Source organism: Kogia breviceps, chromosome 18 (assembly GCF_026419965.1).
Source record: "Kogia breviceps isolate mKogBre1 chromosome 18, mKogBre1 haplotype 1, whole genome shotgun sequence".
NCBI lineage: Eukaryota > Metazoa > Chordata > Mammalia > Artiodactyla > Physeteridae > Kogia > Kogia breviceps.
In genome coordinates this window covers 45,372,674-45,387,793 of record NC_081327.1, presented here as the reverse complement: position 1 = coordinate 45,387,793, position 15,120 = coordinate 45,372,674, and the positions used below count along the sequence as shown (strand labels likewise).

General features: G+C 46.2%; 1 protein-coding gene across 8 annotated transcripts in view; it reads left to right on the top strand.

Annotated features, from left to right (window-relative positions):
- The first annotated feature begins 880 nt into the window (after positions 1 to 880).
- Positions 881 to 15,120, top strand: part of IL34 (interleukin 34) — a 69,226-nt gene continuing 54,986 nt past the window's right edge. For all 8 annotated transcript variants that reach the window (XR_010837707.1, XR_010837710.1, XR_010837711.1 and 5 more), the window contains exon 1: positions 881 to 1,769. The gene's annotated coding sequence lies outside the window, so the exon portion shown is untranslated. The remainder of the gene's footprint in view (positions 1,770 to 15,120) is intronic.

Below are 15,120 nucleotides of genomic sequence, written 5' to 3'. Positions count from 1 at the left end.
CTTGTTACTAGGGGTCATAGTAACAGCAAAGTGCTTTCCACTGAGCTTCCAGTGTGTCTGAGGAGGTATGGCCACAGAACTTGGATCCAAGAGCGCTGGGAGAACTGGAGCCACTTCCATCTTGAATTGCAGCCCTATATGCGGTGCTTTGAAAGAAAGGGGCATCATTCTAAGCCAAGAGGTCCTGGAGAGGGCACAGTGGAGTTTGTTCAGACTTCTGTGACACCCCCGTGATATGCTGTGGCTATATCCCCATCACCTCCACCCCACGTGCCCTCCCATGGGCTGCTTGACTACATGAATCAGCTTGGTAGAAATACAGCAAAGCCTTGCTGACCGTGTGGCCGGTGTAGTCACGGCCTTGGGCACAAGGGTGGAAAATTAGCCATAATACATTCCAGCATGGGCAGCATTATCCTGCTGGAAGTTCCAGTGTGGACGTTATTGTCCTGCTGGCCAAACCAGGAATCTGGCTTTGTCAGTCCAACTGAGAAACCATTTCTTGGGAAACTTCTTGAACAACTAGTTTTGCCAGGCATTGACATTCGGAATAAGATACGCTAACATTTTCTAGGCCAGCATTTCCCAGACCAGGTGCTGTGGAATCCTAGATGTTAATAAGGGACTCCTTAGTAAAGGATTCTGTGCTTGCTTTCGGGGAAACATGCAGACTATCTTGGGCAGTTTGATGCTTTGAGCATAGTCCTTCCCCTGTCCCTTGCTCTCTACTTGTCCGCTGGTGGGGGAACTAAAGGATTCCTTGAGGGAATTGCCTGGCTGTCCAGTGGTTGGGACTCGGCACTTTCACTGTCGTGGCCCGGGTTCAATCCCTGGTCAGGGAACTAAGATCCTGCAAGCCACACAGTGCGGCTGAAAAAAAAAAAAAAAAAAAAAAAAAGGATCCCTTGGGGAATTGGCCCACCCCTAAATATTCCAAATATAGTCTAAGTACATCAGGGAGCTTATTAGAGATGGAGCTCCCCCTTAAGTTCCCACAGAACTGTGCTAGCAGAACCATTCTCAGCTCTCTGCCACAGGCTAAGTGAGAGTGTCCCTGGTCCTTGGAGATCGGGTTGAGCAAAGGATCTCTCTTTCATGTCGTCAGGAACTCCCACAAGTGCTGTGCCAGATCACGTATTACACCAGGACAGGCCAAGTCATGTAAGGAAGGAAGCCCTCTGGCTGTGTGATCTTGGGTTAGATACTTCACCTCTCTGGGCTCATGTCTCCATCTGTAGACTGGGTAATTGACTGGTCCTCAACACTGGTGATACTTATCAAAGGCCTTTTCTCCATCGAATGTTTGTCCCCCTATGTACACATGCACTCCAGTCACTACCACATCACCCAGTTTTATTAAGTTTTGTAGAAGGGTTTTTGTCAGAATAAACGTGTTCTGGAGAGGAGCTGGGATAGCCCCTTAAAACGACCTAGCCTGCCTGGGAGCCAAGACTTGGTTCTGCGAACTCCCACCATTAACTTGCCAGGCGCACTTGGTCAGAAGAGTTCCGGTCTGATCGTCTGGGTTTGTGGCCCCCTCCTACTCCACTCTCCAAGGCAGGCTGGGGCCACGTGGCCCTGCCCCGCCCTTGCTGGCTCCAGTTTCTGAGTCAGTTGCAGTGGCCTGCTTTCCCCGCCCTCCCCATCAGTCGGGAAGCCTGGATTGTGGGCTGTGGGAAGCCACAGCTTTTCCCACCTGGCACCCACTGCCCCCAGCATCTAGGTACCTGTTTCAAGCCCTAGAAAACTGCTTCCTGCTATGTGAACAGGTAAGAAAGCGGTCGATTTTCTCTCACATGGTTTTCTTTGCCTGACTTGACCACCCCAACTTAGCTGCTTCCTTCCTTCACAGATCACAGCAAGAGGGATTTGAGCTAGACTTGAAAAACACAGTCCCAGAAAGAAGCTCTGAATTATGTCTCAGAAAAATGGTGTGAATTCTCTGCTCTGGGTTTCTTTTTTAAACCTTTGCTTTCATCAGCCTTGTAGGAAAAAAACATCTGAATAACCATAAAGCAAGTTGCTTCTCTGCGTTCCCTTCTGAGTTTAGTAAATCAACAAACCCACTTTCTTAAATGGCTGTCATGGGTTACTGGGGGCTGTTCCACTGGATATTGCTTTAGTTCTTTAGACCTTAATGTACTATGTGCATGAATTATGTACATGAATTACCTATCAAAATTTATTTAAAATTCTATAATGGAAAGGAAAAAAATAAAATGGTATACGTGAGCCTTCCTCATTCAGTTGGTATTCTGAAATTAAAATTAAGTGTTCTGCTTTTACACTTTGCATTTATTCTAATAAATGCACATAAACCAACTAACTGTGATTTTTAAAGTCCATGTGGTATCTGCCACGTTAACAAGCCCATTCCAGGATATGCAGCCTTTGTCCCTCAGTTGTGAAATTAGATTGCTTCCAGGTGTTTTGCAATTAATAATTTGACTTTTATGGACAACTCTCTGGAAATAACTTTCTTTGTATTTTAGATTTTTTTTTTTAATCTCTCCTTGGATTTTATTCTCCATCCAGAATAAATACTTGAGGTAAACCCAAGAACATTTTTTTAGCTCAGGTCGTGTTACACGTGGGGTCAGCTCACTCATAATACTTTTCAGGACCATGATGGCATGAGGGAGTGGGTGGGTAACTTGTTTTCTCTGGAGTTTTCAGGAAGTGGGATGGAGGCAGTCTTGCGCAGTGGTTAAGACTTGGCCTTTGAAGTCAGGCTAGCCTGGGTTTGTATGCGTAGCTGCCTGACCTTGAACTCTCACCTAATGACTTCGATTAGTTCACATGTAAAATACAGATTATAAAACTCCTTAGGGGTATAGGAAAGGCAGAGATAGTGTTTGTAAAACAACATGGGTGCTTAATAAGCACCCCTGGAAGGCTCTTTCAAACCTGGGGCTTTCTCTGGGCCATTTTAGAAGCTGGGTAGAGTTGAGAGTCATCTCAAGTACATCTTTTTGACCCCTTCCCCTCTTCTAATGCAGCCACCTCTTAGAGGTTATTTGTTTGTTCTTTTTTTTTTTTTAACTTGGGCCCCTGTCTGTGCTAAGTCTGGAGAACTGGGCATCGGGGAACTTGCAGTTTAGATCATCCTCTTTCCAAAGGTCCCCCAGAATCGGCCACCTGCCATCAGATCTGGATGCCACCAGTCCCATCTCTTAGCCACCTTCCTCAAAGGGCAGGTTTAAGGGATCACTGGACAGAGTGGAGAATTCCTTGGAAGTCTGTGGACACACCTTTTGTTCCCCACCCTGGTAGTTTACTGGGAGGCCACATGGAGGCACAGTGGAATACACATAGGCTGGGTTCTAACCTGGCTGCACAAATTCCTAGCAGTAAAATGGGAATGTTAATACCTGTGCCCTAGAATACATGAGATAATATAGGTAAAGCAGCTGGCACTTAGGGGCCCATTACTGTGGAAGGTCAAGGCCATGTTCCAGAGCCTTTAAGAAAGTACCAGAATTAGCCATAAAAGACAGGCAGAAAACTCACGTTCATTGCCTCAGTCAGTAAACATTTATCGGGCTGGCTGGTCATGGTGCTGGAATCTAGGGAGACATATTGGTTTGGCCAAAAAGTTTGTTTGGGTTTTTCCATAAGAACTTTTTAGCCAACCCAATATATAACACAGGCTCCCTGCTCTTGGTACAGGTGTACAGCCCATCCCAAGGGACAGAGGAGACTGACTGCAGCTGCCTGGGCACTTCAGGACAGCCCCCTGCTTAAGAAGGAAGAACAATCTGTTAGGCAGAGATGGGGAGGAAGCGAGAGTAGCAATTGCTAAAGCCCAGTGGCATTTGGGAAAGGGTGGGAAGTTCAGGAGGGGCTGCAAAAGGGAGATGAGAGGAAGTGGTGGGGACCAAATTCTGAAGAACCCTGAAAGTCAGGTGAGAATTTGGACTTCCTCTCAAGTATATGGGGATTTAAGTGGCTTTGGGGATGCCTGTTCTGGCAGTTTTGGGGGTAGAGGATGATGTTGGAGGCCTGGAATGCCCCCAGACTTCCACCCCATTTCAGGGGCTTTGATGGTACCCAAGATAAATCATTGCAGAGAGTGGGATTCTCAAGACAGACTTGGCCTGGGGAAGCCTGGCCTGCAAGTTGGGGCCCAGGGTTTTGGGGTTCTGGTCCCAGATCTTTTATGGCTAGACCCAGGATTTCCTCTCCTGCCTCAACTGAGAGTTCAGGGCAGTCAGGTTTCTTACAGCTCTTGCCTTTTGGAGGTCTGCAAAATGTCCCTGGACATTCACCCTTTCCCCCCATCCCTGCAACACTGTCCATGGTGGCTGTCCGTGACCCAGCCTTGGCCTTGGGAGGAAGAGGTATCTTGTCTGGACAGTCTGACCTCTTGACCCTGAGAGGCTCCATGGAAGTCTGAGAACTGTGGCCTCTAGCCCTGTGACAATCCCAGGGGGCTTCTGGGCTCCGTCTCTCCTGCATGCTTGCTTGAGGGCCCTGTTCCACAACTGGGGGATGGTGTGCCTTGGAACAGGGCTGTGGACATCCTGGGAGTGTACCTCCCAAACTTCCCAGGGGCTGCTGGGGGTGTTCTGTCTGTGTATCTCAGCCAGGAAGGGCTCAATAGCCAACGCCTGGAGAACCAGCCAGAACATCCCCCTTGGGTCCATCTCAGGTGATGAAGAGGTAGATGACTGGGGATGTGGCTACAGTTAGCAACGTTGAGGTCAAGGTGAAGAATTTGAAAGGCCAGAGAGAGATGGACTTGCCATGTGGGCAGCTATGCAGAAAGGTCAGGCCCTGCTCTTCAAGCTTTCTGGGTACCTGTTATCTGTCGTAGCATGAGAATGTCCATATTGGGGCCCAGGACTCTTACCACATCCAAGCCCCCACTTCTGACTTTATCACCCACAGGTCTTCTCAATCTTCCCTTCCCTGCTGCCACATCTGCCTTTCCCTCTTTCCCAAGAGCTAGAATTTCCCTGCTTCTTTGTCTTCCTACTTTCTCAAATCATTAACACCTCTTCATAAGCACTTTTTAACCATCTTAATCATTTTTTAGTGTATAGTTCAAAGGTATTAAAGTACATTTACATGGTTATAAAACATCTCCACAACTTTTTCATATTGTAAAACAGAAACTGTACCCATTAAACAATAATTCCCCCTTTCTCTCTCCAGACAGTCCCTGGCAACCCCCGTTCTACTTTCTGTTTCTATGAATTTGACTACTCTTAGGTACCTCACATGAACGGAATCATACAGTATTTGTCTTTCTGTATCTGGCTTATTTCGCTTAGCATAATGTCCTCAAGGCTTATCTGTTGTAACATGCATCAGAATTTCCTTTTTAAGGCTAAATAATATTCCCTTGTATATGTACCACATTTTGTTTATCCATTTATCTGTCAATGGACACTAGGGTTCCATGTTTTAGCTGTTGTGACTAGTGCTGCTATGAACATGGGTATACAAATATCTCCTTAAGACCCTGCTTTCAATTCTTTGAGGTATATACCTGGAAATGGAATTGCTGGATCATATGATAATTCTGTTTTTAACTTTTAGGAACCTCCATTCTATTTTTCATGGCAGTTGCAGCATTTTACAGTCCTACCACAAGTGCACAAGTGTTCCAGTGTCTCCATATCATCACCAACACTTGTTATTATCTGGGTTTTTGGTAGTGGTCATCTTAATGGGTATGAAGTGATATCACTGTGGTTTTGATTTGTGTTTTTCTGGAGATTAGTGATGGTGAGCGTCTTTTCATTTAGCTGTTGACTATTTGTATGTCTTCTTTGAAAAAATATCTACTCAAGTCTTTGCCATTTTTTAATCAGCTTGATTTTTTTGTTGTTGAGTTGTAGGAGTTCTTTATATATTCTGGATATTAACTCCATATCATATTTGCAAATACTTTCTTCCATTCCATAGGTTGCCTTTTCACTGTGTTGCTGTGTCCTTTGATGCACAAAAGTTTTCAGTTTTGACGTAGTTCTATTTGTCTATTTTTGCTTTTGTTGCCTGTGCTTTTGATATCATATCTACGCAGTCACTGCAAATCCAGTGTCATGAAGATTTTTACATTTGTTTTCTTCTAGGAGTTTTATAGTTTTGGATCTTAAGCCTGTGTAAGCATTTAATAGCTTTATTGTTTTTATGATATGTGCTTATTATAAAAAATACCAACAATTCAGAAAAGCACAAGAAGAAGAGAAAATCTCAATCCCACTCCCCAAAGGTAACCACCCCCTAATAATATTTTACTGGGCAACTCTCCAGACAGTGCCTTACTTCATCACTACTCAAACTGTAACCTGCACATGAATCACCTGAGGATTTTGTTAAATTCTCATTACAAAGGCCTGGGGTGGGCCCAAGACTCCATAAGCTCTTAAGTGATTCTACTGCTATTGATCAGGAAACCATACTTGGAGGAGCAGGATTCTGTAAGTATACACGCACACAGCTCTATGTCCTATGGGATCATCTATACTTTTTTTTTTTAACTATTTTAAAATTTATTTTATTTTTTTGGCTGTGTTGGGTCTTCGTTGCTGCACTTGGGCTTTCTCTAGTTGTGGCAAGTGGGGGCTACTCTTCATTGGGATGCGTGGGCTTCCCATTGCAGTGGCTTCTCTTTGTTGTGGAACATGGGCTCTAGGCGCATGGGCTTCAGTAGTTGTGGCACGTGGGCTCAGTAGTTGTGGCTTGCAGGCTCTAGAGTGCAGGCTCAGTAGTTGTGGTGCACGGGCTTAATTGCTCCACGGCATGTGGGATCTTCCCGGACCAGGGCTCGAACCCATGTCCCCTGCATTGGCAGGCGGATTCTTAACCATTGTGCCACCAGGGAAGCCCTCCATCATTCTTTATAGTGGCCACGTACTATCCCATTGCATGGTCGGATGGTAATTCATCTGTTTCCTATGGAAGAAGTTCAGGTGCTACCAAGTTATCACTGTTACAAGTAATCCATTCGCAGACATCGTTGTCACCATGTCATTGTTTACCTGAAGGAATTACTGTTATGGTGTTCATTTTTCTTTCTAGGAATCAGAACAGAACTAACACATTCAAATGTATTAGTCCTCAGAGTCACCTGGGGGACTGGACACTTAATTTCAAGGCTCTGCCAGCCGACCAGTGGTGAGGGGCAGAGCAGTGTGGGATAGAGGTGGGACAAGTGTGGGGTAGGTGGAGGATCACATGGGCCTGGGAGGGAGGCAGTGGTGGCCAGCGCTGTCGGTGCCCACTCTTTAGTCAGGCAGTGTGTGTCTGGTGCTCATTTAATGTCCACAGCTCCCTGGTAAGTTTGACTTAGTCTCCCCCGTTTTACAGATGAAGAAACTGAGGTGCAGGGAGGACTCCTAGCTTCCCACGGTCACTCAGCCATGATGAGGCAGTGCAGAGGACACGCCCGACCCTGCATAGGTTGCTGTCACCTCGTGTGCCCTGCCTCATCTCCCAAGAGGCTCTACCCTGTGCTCCAGCCTCTGCCGAGCCCCGGTCCCACCAGATTCAAGAGCCTGCGGGCTGCCCTGCGCTGCCAGGGCTGTCCCTGCTGTCGTGCAAGATAATCCAAGCAGCCACCAGCCCGCCAGGCAGCTGTGGAGCGAGCCCCTGGCCCCTTCCCCGCTCCTGCCCTGAGAGCAGGGACCAACTACAGGACGCCTCCCGGCTGTCATCTCTGCGGGCCATGCAGAGTAAGACCTTTGCTGAAATGATCCAGGGGCTGGGGTTAGTTTAGCACTCTGGGGCAGGATGGGGGTATGTCACCACCTCCTCCCTGGCCAGGGCTCCCTGGATGGAGCTCAGAGGATGTTGGAGGCTCCAGGGTGGTCACTGATCAGTTGGACTGCAGGGATTCGCCGGGGTGGGAGCTGTTGAGAGCACTGGACAGGCTTAGACAGCCTGAGCTTGAATCCAGGCTCTGCCACATGCTTCCTGTGAGACCTTGGGCAAGTCAGGGCACCTCTCCAGTCTCACTTTCCTCAGCTGTAAAATAGGAGTAAGCACAGGATCTCCATGTACCCTCTCACACCTATTAGGATGGCTGCTATATAGAAAGAAAACAAAATAACAAGCATTGGCTGGGATATTGAGAAATTGGAACTCTTATGCACTGTTGGTGGGATTGTAAAATGGTACAATCCATTTCCATGATACTGTGGAAAACAGTTTGGCAATTCCTAAAAAAATTAAAACTAGAACTACCATAATGACCCAGCAGTCCCACTTCTGGGTGTACACCCAAAAGAATTAAAAGTGGGGTCTCAGAGATATAGTACACCCATGTTTGTAGCAGCATTATTTGCAATCGATAGAAGGGTAGAAGCAACTAAAGTGTCCAGTGAGAGATAAATGGATAAACAACATGTCTATGTGTATGTATACACACACACACACTCTGGAATATTATTCAGACTAAAACAGGAAGGAGATTCTGATGCATGCTACGACATGGATGAATCTTGAGAACGTTATGCTATGCTAGGCGAAGTAAGCCAGACACAGAAAGCTAAATTCTGTATGATCCCACTTAGGTACGGTACCTAAGAGTAGTCAGATTGTAGAAATGAAAAGTAGAATGGTGGTTGCTGGGAGCTGGGGGGAGGAGGGAATGGGGGAGTTATTGTTCAATGGATTTAGAGTTTCAATTTCGCAAGATGAAAATATTTCTGGAGATAGATGGTGGTGATGGTGGCACAACAATGTAAATGTACTTAATACCATTGACATGTACACTTAGAAATGGTTAAGGTTTTGTGTTATATGTATATCACTACAATTTTAAAACTTGGGGGAGAAAGTAGTATATGCCTCACAGGGGTTTTGTAAGAGTTGAGTGAGGCAAGTGAATGTGAATTATTATTAATGTCAGATCTGGGAACATCCAAGACTTTTTTGCCTCACAGACCCAGGCATTGGAGGAGATTTGTGTATCCCTGTGGGGAGCAGTTGCGCCATTCTGCATGAGATGCTCAGGATGGGGTTCAGGGGAGACTTCCTGGAGGAATGACAGGTCCTGCTCAGAGGGTTCCTAGCATTTGTGGGATGGGTAGATTCCAGACATTGGAAAGTCCCTGGCAAAAAATCACTTCCACTAAGGGGCAGTTTGCAGGGAGGAGATTTTTTTTTTTTTTTTTTTTTGCGGTACGCGGGCCTCTCACTGTTGTGGCCTCTCCCGTTGCAGAGCACAGGCTCCGGACGCGCAGGCTCAGCGGCCACGGCTCACGGGCCCAGCCGCTCCGCGGCATGTGGGATCCTCCCGGACCGGGGCACGAACCCGCGTCCCCCGCATCAGCAGGCGGACTCTCAACCACTGTGCCACCAGGGGAGCCCCAGGGAGGAGATTTTAGCTCCACCTAGAGGACTTGTGACCAGAGCTGTCCGAATGTGGAACAGGCTGCCTCATGGAGTGGTGAGCTCCCCATTAGAGGAGGCATATGAGGAGAGGCTGAGCGAGCTGTAGAGGAGACTCCTGCATGGAGTAGGGGTGGAGTCAGCATTTCCTAGGCTCTGCGCCTCTCTAACGTGATCCAGTCCAGGCAAAGTTATATGTAACAGGCCTGTGTAAAGGTGGGACCCAAGTAAGGGGGGGGGGCAGGCACGTGAGCAGGCTTGCTGCCCGCCTTCCCCTACACAACAGTAATAATAGTGGCTGCCATTTATTCTGGGTACACACTGTTAAATGCTAAACCGGCTTGATCGCAGATCCTCACCACAACCCTGTATGGTGGGTGCTACAGTCATCCCCATTTTAGTCCTGGGAACTGAGGCCCAGGGGCTAAATCTCCTGCCCAAGGTCAGCCAGTAGGCAGTGAGCTGGAATTTGAAACCAGGCGGTCTGGTGCTAGCCCTCTCTGTTGGGTGGAAGTCTCCAAATCTGCCTCTGCAAGCTGACTACTCCCTGCCACCCTGCCCCTGGCTGATAGTTCCTGGGTCCTGGCACTCTCACAGGTAGGGATTTAGCAGCCGCCACCTCCCCCTGGGAGTCCTCGCTGCCACCCTCACTCTGGCTGGTTTCTCTGTGGTGCCAGACCCCACCTGCTTGGCTCTCCAGGGTTCAAGGATAACACTGTGCAGACAACACTGGCCTTATTGGGAGCCAGGCTCCTTGTCACTCAATGTCCCCCTTCTCCTGCTGTTAAACAGGACCCTCCTTGACAGTTCTCATCAGGGCTCCAAGTCTTTCCCACAGCTGTTGAGTTCATTCTGCCTCTTTTGCAACTGTGTTTTTTCCAGCCCAGCTCTCTGGGTGCCAAGACCTTGTCCACACGATTCAATTTGTCCAAGTTCCCAGGCTAGCACCCGCAAGTCAATAAATGCTATCCCCAATGGTGGCAATACGGTGGCCTCCTCTGTCTTTGGAATTACAGAGGAAGCCCTGGCAGCGATGGTGATTGAGCCAGAATGACCCAGTTAGTGGGGATGCCGTTCACACCTTATGAAGATGCAGGGAGCTACTGTTTAAAGACATCTCCATGCCAGGTAGGGTGCTAAGCTCTGTGCGGGCACTATCTCACCAAATTCACACAGAGCCCAGGAGGTGAAGAACTGCAGTTTTCCCATATTACAGATGAGGCAACTGAAGCTTGGAGAGGTTAAGTCACGTGTTCAGAAGCTCAGATCTTTCTCTCTCCCCATTGCTGCCTTGGAGGCTTTGCATTGGTAGCTGATCCGATAGCAGTAACATTAGTGCCACTTGCTGCTTGGTGGAGAAATTGTACATTTAAGATTGCTCTCCTCCTCCCTCCTGGTACCCTCACTGCCACCCTGGGAGTGGGCCTGGGTAGTGCTGTTTTGTGGATGAAGAAGGTGATTAGGGGCTTCCCACAGTCCCATAGTGGAAGGGGTATACCAGAGCAGGGTGGGGATCCTTCTGGCCCCCCTTGCTCTGCAGGCCCCTTCCCACCTCCACTGCACTGGGTCTCAGGCTATGTAGCCCTCCTGCTTGTCTCTTTGGAGGGTCTGTCCCAGGCCCCAGTTAAGCGGCTCTGCACAGAGGCCAGCAGACCAGCTGGCCCAGCAGAGGCTGGGCTGGGGCCAGGTGCTTTCCAGTGTCTTCCTGCAGCTGGGAAAACTTTCTTGGATGACATCTCTGCAGAGGGTGCCTCCTGGTCCTACTTGCCCTGCTTCCCCTCCCAGCCAAGAGAAGGCCACTCTTCTCCCTGTCTGTGGAAATCACATAGGCAACATAATTTTTGACTGTCAGGCTGCAGCAACGGAGTTCTGGAACCTGTAAGCCTATAAGGCATGTCTGTTAACCCCAGAGGAGAAAGCTGAGGCTGGTTCAGAATCTGGGACTTAAACCCTGGGCTGTCTGCTGGCAAAGCCCATAACATTGACTGAATAATTTTTATTTTATAATTTTTAAGCTTTTAAAAAATAATTAGTCGGGGTTTTTTTTAGGACAGTTTATCAATAGATTTACAGAAAGATTGAGGAGAAAGTATAAAGAGCTCCAAATGGCCACCCTATCCCAGTCACACAGTGCCCCTTGTTATTAACATGTGTTATTAGTATGGTAAGTTTGTTACAATTGATGAATCAATATTAATACATTTTTAGTATATTAAAACATTATTAAAGTTCATAGTCTACATTAGGGTTCACTCTTGGTGTTGTACATTTATGGATTTTGACAGATGTATAATGAAATTGTGACAATGTCAGAATAGTTTCACTGCCCTACAAATCCTCTGTGTTACACCTTTTCCTCTCTCCCTCCTGCATCCTCTGACAACCACCAATCTTTCTGCCATCTCTGTAGTTTAGCCTTTTCCAAAATGTCATACAGTTGGAATCACACAGTATGTAGCCTTTCCAGATTGGTTTCTTATACTTAGAAATATGGATTTCCAGTTCCTTCATATCTTTTCGTGGCTTGATAGCTCATTTCTTTTCAGTGCCTAATAATGTCCCATTGTATGGAGGTACTATAGTTTATTCACTTATTAAGGGATATTTTGGTTGCTTCCAGCTTTTGGTGATTATTAACAAAGCTGCTAGAAACATATGTATGCAGGTTTTTACGTGGACATAACTTTTCAACTCAATTGGGTAAAAAGAGCATTACCACTGAATCATATGGTAAGGCTATGTTTAGCTTGTAAGAAACCACCAAACTGTCTTCCAAAGTGGCTGTACCATTTTGCATTTCCACCAACAATCAGTGAGCGTTCCTGTTGCTCTACTTCTTGTCAGCATTTAGTAGTGTAAGTTTCTTGGATTTTAGCCACAAAGTAATAGGTGTATAGTGCTATCTCTTTGTTTTAAATGTAATTCCCCAGTGACATATGTTGAGCATCTTTTCATATGCTTATTTGCCATTCATATATCTTTTTAGTGAGGTGTCTGTTCAGATTTCTTGCCCACTTTTTAATTGGGTTCTTTTTTTTCTTGTTGAGTTTGAAGAGTTTTTTGTATATTTTGGATACAAGTCCTTTATCGGGTCTTTCGTAAATATTTTCATCTTCTTAGCTGTGTCTTTTGCAGAGCAGAAGTTTTAAATTTTAATAAAGTCTAACTTATTAATGTTCCCTTTTATGGATCGTGCTTTTAATGTACATAATAACTCATTACCAAACCCAAGGTCACCTCGATTTTCTCCTATGTTATATTCTAGAAGTTTTATTCTTTTGCATTTTACATTTAGGTCTACGATCCATTTTGAATTAATTTTTGTAAAAGGTATAAGGTCTGTACCTGGAGTCTTTTTTTTTTTTTTTTGGTATGTGGATGTCCACTTGTTCCAGTACCATTTGTTGAAAGGACTATCCTCTTTCTCCATCGAATTGTCTTTGCTCCTTTGTCAAAGATTAGTTACTTATATTTATGTGGGTCTGCTTCTGGGCTCTCTTTTCTGTTCCATGGATCTATTTATCTATTCTTTTGCCAGTACCAAACTGTCTTGTTTACTGTAGCTTTATATAAGTCTTGAAGTCAGGTCGTGTGTGTCCTCCAAATTTGTTCTTCAGTATTGTGTTGGCCATTCTGGGTCTTTTACCTCTCCATATAAACTTTAGAATCAGTTTGTAGATATCCACAAAATAACTTGCTGGGATTTTGATTGAGATGACATTGAATCTATAGCTCAAGTTGGGGAGGACAAACATCTTAACAATATTGAGTCTTCCTATCCATGAACATGGAATAACTCTTGATTTATTTAGGTCTTCTTTGATTTCTTTCATCACAGCTTTGTAGTTTTGATCATGTAGATCTTCAACATATTTTGTTAGGTTTATATCAAAAGTATTTCATTTTGGGGGTGCTAATGTAAATGGTGTTGTGTTTTTATTTATTTATTTATTTATTTTTTGGCTGTGTTGGGTCTTCATTGCTGCACACGGGCTTTCTCTAGTTGTGGTGAGTGGGGGCTACTCTTCATTGCGGTGCATGGGATTCTCATTCCGGCGGCTTCTCTTGTTGTGGAGTGTGGGCTCTAGGTGCGCGGACTTCAGTAGTTGCAGCACGCGGGCTCAGTAGTTGTGGCTTGCAGGCTCTAGAGCACAGGCTCAGTAGTTGTGGCGCACGGGCTTAGTTGCTCTGCAGCATGTGGGATCCTCCCTGACCAGGGCACGAACCCGTGTCCCCTGCATTGGCAGGCAGATTCCCAACCACCGCACCACCAGGGAAGCCTGGTGGTGTGTTTTAAATTTCAAGTAATTAATATATGTGCACAGTAAAAAAAAAAAAAAAAAAAAATCAGGGACTTCTCTGGAGGTCCAGTGGTTAAGATTCCATGCTTCCACTGCAGGAGGCATGGATTTGATTCCTGGTGGGGGAACTAAGATCTCACGTGACACATGGTGCAGCTGGGAGAAAAAAGAAAAAATCATCATCTTGCACATCAGTGTTCCCTGAGTGAGTGTGTTCACCAGGTCATTCTCCTGCTCACAACCTGTACTGGCTCCCTGCTGCCTGACACTCGAGCTGCTTGGCTTTCAAGGCCTTCTGTAGTCCTTTGTTGGCCTGCCTGACCAAAGTAGACTCCCATGACACCGTGTTACCACTTCTCGGCTCCAAGACAAAGACCTTCTCTGCTGTCCCGAGCATTTGCCATGTGGCCTCATCTCCACGCTTTGTTCATTTTCTCCCCACTTCTCCCTCCTCAGTGTCTTCTCTTGTCCCCATTTTCCATCCTTCATCCTCTAGTTTAAGTCTCCTTCTCCTTGCCATGAAGCCTACTTTGATCACTTTGGCCAACTTTGATCCATCCCTGCTTCAAACACTTATTACATTTATCATCTATAAAGACTAGCCTTGAACCATTCTGTATATGTTCTCTCAGCCTGCCTCCAAGACCGCCAGCTAGCCTGTGATTTCCATAAGGGCAGAAAACTGAATCCCTGAGAGTCTAAGATGGTTCTGGACATACTGCCTGCTTACTAGCCATTAATAGCGAGGCACTGTATATGGAAACATTCTGTAACTCTCAGACAAGGCACCAAATGCACAATAGGGCTCTTAGTGTTACCATATTCCATTGATTCACACTTTCCCCCCCACTCCCCACATTTTAACATCTCTGAAATCAGGATCAATGGCAAATCACAATTTAACTGATAGATTTTTCCTCCTCTTTGTCTCAGTGTCACGTAAAATATTGGTGGATTTTACAATCCATTGTGCATTAGACTTGATGAAATAAGGCGTTACTGGTTGATGAGAGAATATGTTGATTGCTGTTTCTGGATTAGACCTGGAAAAAAGCATTTGGGAGAAATGAGGGAATTCTGGGAAAGATGAAGGGACACGGGGTGAGGAGAGGATGCTGGGAAAAGTGGAGGATGCTGGGGGAGATGAGGGATGCTGGGAGAAGTGAGGAATGCTAGAAAAGGATGGGAGGGTACCCTATTGGGCCCAGAAGCTTCCTGAATCATTCTGAATTGATTCAGCTGTTCCTTCCTTCCATATTCCTGTCCTCTGTGCATATGCTACTTCGGAGGCTGATTCACAAAGGCAGCCTCTGGGTCCTGACTGAAGTTGCAGGGTGCTCAGGTTACCCCTCCAGCTCCAGATTCTTTTGGGCTCCATCCCATATGCTGGGCCTTCCTTGGCCTCACAGTCAGGCTCTTCCAGCTGCATAAAGCTGCTGGGTGGGGGAATGTGGTCTCCTTTTGCCTTCAGACTGCC